Source organism: Pteropus vampyrus, unplaced genomic scaffold, assembly GCF_000151845.1.
Source record: "Pteropus vampyrus isolate Shadow unplaced genomic scaffold, Pvam_2.0 Scaffold167, whole genome shotgun sequence".
Classification (NCBI taxonomy): Eukaryota; Metazoa; Chordata; class Mammalia; order Chiroptera; family Pteropodidae; genus Pteropus; species Pteropus vampyrus.
The window spans coordinates 2,582,306-2,587,231 of NW_011888948.1; the positions used below are offsets into that span (position 1 = coordinate 2,582,306).

The 4,926-nt window shown below is 34.1% G+C and overlaps 1 pseudogene; it reads right to left on the minus strand.

Annotated features, from left to right (window-relative positions):
- Window positions 1-3,781: 3,781 nt before the first annotated feature.
- LOC111745875 lies at window positions 3,782-3,900 on the minus strand (annotated as a pseudogene).
- Window positions 3,901-4,926: the final 1,026 nt, after the last annotated feature.

Below are 4,926 nucleotides of genomic sequence, written 5' to 3' on the forward strand. Positions count from 1 at the left end.
ACACTATTTGACATTAAGAGAATTAACATTGAAAAATCACAGGTATATTAAAAAATATTGCAACTGAATTAAATAAGAAACTGAAAGAAAAGCTGAAATGTGCTGATGTTTAAAAGGAAGATCAAATTCCACTGTTTTATCAGACCTGATGAACAGATAAATATGCTCCAGCATTTGGAGGAAGTGGAAATTTTATAATTAAAATGGAGACAGTCTGTAAGTATTATGAGTTTGTAGGAGACTTTCTGGTATACCTCAGTTATAAATATGAGTTAAGAGAAAATGCTTGACACTTAAAGCCACGCGCCCCCGACTTGCATTGTTCTCCTGCTCTTTCTCCACTCCTAAGCTCTGCTGTCCTTCAAGACCCAGCACACCTGTTGTCTCCTCTCAGAGCCTTCCTGGAACAGTTCAATCCAGTACAACCCACAATAAAATAGCACTTCTTGATCCATGTGTTGGCACTTCCCAAATGTCCCTTTAGGTTGCTGCATATCTTCTGATATGTGCATCCTAATCCTCATCTAGGATCCAAGAATATTGGAGGCAGGATCTCTGTTGGATGATGATAAATTGGCTATTGAAAGTTTAAAATAACTTTTTAAATAACTTGGTCTTTCTTCCCTTTTCCAGTTTCTCTTCTGCCTCAACTTTGAAAATATGAACCTTAACAAAGATTGCCTCTCCTCATCCTTTTTTCTATCTCACAATATTTTCAAGAGCATTAATGATAGTATACATGCAACAGCCCAGGTAAGACTTGTACTCAGATGTTTTAATTTTATATGATGCTCTTTCCTCTATCAGCCAAGACCTCACAAGTACATAGGAAGATCCTTGTAATAGTCGATAATGTTGATATTTGTCTCATGCTACATGTTCTTTCTCAATGATCTCATCCACTTGGGCAGTTTCAACTGCAATCTTTAAGCGGATGACTCTCCATCTGCCTCCAGTTGACTCATCTCCCAAGCCCCCAGGCCCATATTTGCAACTAAATGGTCTGTAAACATCTCAGATTCCACGTTATCTTAATCAAACTCATCCTTCCATACAAACCTGGTCTTTTTTATTGAAGCACTAATCACAAGTAATAATTGGGCTAGATATGACTTACACTTGAAATCTCAGAAACTTTTCAGCTCTGGCATCTCCCCCTCACTCTCTCCCACCCAATATTCTGGTCGAGTTTACCGCCGTGTTCCTAATGTTCCATTTTCTCTACAGCCCCATGTCCGACCTTCATTAAATCTGAACTCAAACCTTGCAAGAACATTCTGACTAGTCCCTCAATCTTTGTTCTACACTATCACTAGAGTTGTCTCACTAAAACACTAATAAGATCCTATCAAACTCCAGCACCCTACCCCCACACACCAAAGCTTTTAGTGTCCCTCCTGTAAACAATCCAAGCTGTCCACAATTTGTAGTCCCAGCCAAACTTTCTGGCCTCATCTCTGCAATCTCCAAACCTAAGTCATCCACTTATTTCACATCCCCAGAATATGCTCTCCATTGTCATATAAGTTGATTGAAGTGGTTTCTTTAGCCTTAAATAGTCTTGCCACCAGGATCTTCCTAATCTTGCACATATCAAGAAACTTTACTAATTTTAACAGTTAAAATTAATTGTTTCTTCAAGTAATAACTACTTATTATAGAAAACTGAATATGTGCAGGTAGATTTACATACATTATCACATTTAATCCTCACCACAATTGAGCAAGTTAGTTATTAGCCCATGATCCCTTATCCAAAGCCACAAGGTCAGCTGTGCTGCCAAATTCAAAATGTCTTATTTTTTAGAAAGGTAATAAAATGGAATGTCTCAATTTCTCAATCTGAAAAATGCAATAAGTACTAGCATAATACCTCCCTTATGGTATTGTGAAACAGGAAGTGTATTCCTTCAGAGAAGGGCCTATGGATATGTCCTTAGTAAATGCATTTTGGGGGTCTATTTGTTTGACTGTTATAAATAGTACATAATAGCTTCTAAACAATACCTCACTAGGAAAATAAGTGGATCTCACTTTTACAGTTATCTAATTTATATGAGAAAGCAACTTAGATGGTTATAAAAGCCCTCATTTTGTTGAATGTTATGTTTCTTTTTTTTTCTTTATTTTCACTTCCTTCTGCTATTTACCACACCCTTCACTCAGCGTTTCCTATCAAAATCACAGGACTCCTGCTACTTCAGTAAAAACTTTCTTCAGTTTTCTGGTCTATTTTACTATTAACTCAAAGTTTTCTCTGGCTAAAAATAGATAGATCGATAGATAGATAGATAGATAGATAGATAAAAATTGTTAAAAGCTAGATAATTATTCCCTGCATGGCAATTACGCTAATTTTTATGAATTCAATGTAAATACTCTAACAAACTCATTTCCTTCACTCTCTGTGGGCATGAATGCAGAAGAGACCAAGAATATAGTGCTGGCAGGGACCTTGAAGATCAGCTGGGTTTATTTATCTATTTATTACACTCGAAGAAATGAAGGAGCAGAGAGGTGGAGTAAGCTGCTGAAGCTCACACAGCCAATTAGTGGCACAACACTAGCTTGATCCCAGCTGTCCCCACTCCACCCGAACCCCTCCCATCTCCATCCCTAGGCAACCACTGTTCTACTTTATGTCACTGTAGACTGTTTACTCAGGATTTCATAAAAATGGAATTTTTGTATCTGGCTTTATTTTTTACTCCACATAATGTTTTCGAGATTCATCCACATTTTTACATGTATTAGAAGAGTGTTCTTTTGATTGTTGAGTGTTATTTTATTATAATAAAGATATATCACAAAATTTATTTATTTATTCTTCTGCTGACCTGGGTTCTTTCTAGGTTTTGACTATTACAAATAGAGCTACTATGAACATCCTCGTATATGGCATTTTTGAATATATATATTTTCATTCACCTTGGGTAAATATTTATGAATTGTTTTGATGGGTCATAGGATAAGTGTATATTTTATTTTATGAGAAATTACCCATTGCTTCATATTTTCACCCAGAATTGGGATTGTCAGTTGTATTAGTCAGGGTTCTTTGGTGAAACAGAACCACTAGGATATAAAAGGAGATTTATAATGAGGACTTGACTCATGTGATTATGGAGGCCAAGAAGTCTCATGATCTGCTATCTGCAAGCAGGAGTGAGAGTTTTAAAGCCTGAGAACAAAGGGAGCTGATAATGTAAATCCCAGTTCAAGGGCCAGAGAACATGAGATGAGATGTACCAGCTCGAACCTCAACAAATTGGATGATGCCCTCCCACACTGGGGAGGGCAATTTACAGATGTAAATACTAATGTCATCTAGAAACATTCTTAACAGACACACTCAAAAATAACGTTCGACCAAATATCTGGGCATCCCCAATCTAGTCAAATTGACACATATATTTAACTATTATGTTATTCTTTTAAATTATAGTCTTTCTAGTGAGTGTGAAGTTGTATTTATTGTGATTTTAATTTACATTTTCCTGATGACTATTTTGTGTCTCCCTGATGAACTTTCATGTGATTATTGACCATTCCCTATACCTCCTTTTGTGAATATTTATTCAAATCTTTTGTCCATTTAAATTGAGTCGTTTGTCCTTTTAATATTAAGTTGTAAAAGTCCTTTATATATCCTAAATACAAATTCTTTGTCATATATGTGTGTTGCAAATATATTCTTCCAATCTGTGATTCGCATTTTAGTATTTTTAGAGATGTCATTAGGAAAGCTCATTTTTAAAATTTATTTATTTATTTATTTTAATGCCTACAGCACTTGGTCTTCCTAGGTGGTCTCCCGTTCAAGTACTAACCAGGCCCAACCCTGCTTAGCTTCCAAAATCAGACAGGATTGGGCATGTTCATGATAGCATGGCCATAGACTCATTTTTTTAATTTTAATGAAGTCTAATTTATGATATATTCTTTTATGGATTGTATTTTATATTCTACCAAAAACATCACTTTTTTTTTTACAAACCCCAATGCCACAAAGATTTCCTCTTATTATTTTTGGAAAAGCTTTGTTGTTTTAGCTTTTGTAATTATGTTTATGACCCATTTTCTTTTATTTTTGTGTATGGTATGAGATGAGGGTTGAGGTTCATTTTTTCCATAGAGATTTCTAGCTATTTCAGCACCATTTTTTGAAAAGACTGTACCTTCTTATTGAATTACCTTTGTATCATTGTCAAAAATCAATTGACCATGAATGAATGTCTTTATTTCTGTACTCTATTCTATTCTCTTGGTCTACATCTCTATTGTTATGAGAAACCACACTGTCTTGATTACTATAGCTTTACAATAAGACTTTAAATCAGATAATTTCTCTAATTTTTCTTTTTTTTCTTTTTTAATCTAACCTTTTCTTTTTCAAAATTATTTTGGCTATTCTTGGTCCTTTTATATAGTCGGCTTATCTATTTTTTACAAAAAAGTCTGTTGGAATTTTGATTGGAATAGCATTGAATCTATAGATCAATTTGGGGAGAAATGACAATATAGTCTTCTAATCAATTAACATGTCATATTTCACCATTTAGTTAGACCTTTAAACTTTCTCAGTAGTGTGTGTTTTAGGAATATAATATAGGCTTTGAAAATATTTAAGTTCCATAAAGATTACATTTTTATGTTTTAAAAAATTTTAATTCAATTTTCTAATTATTCATTTCATTGTGTAGAAACACAATTGACTTTTGTATACTAACCTTATATCTTGAGCACTTATGAGTTCCAGTAGCTTTTTTTCCCCTGGTTTTCAGGGTTTTATATAAATACAATAATTTAATGTGTGAATAAAACCAGTTTTATTTCTCCATTTTTTATTTGTATGCCTTCTGATTCTCTTTCTTTTCTTTTTTTTCCCCTTATTATCCTTCCAGGGTCTCTAGTACAATGTTGAAT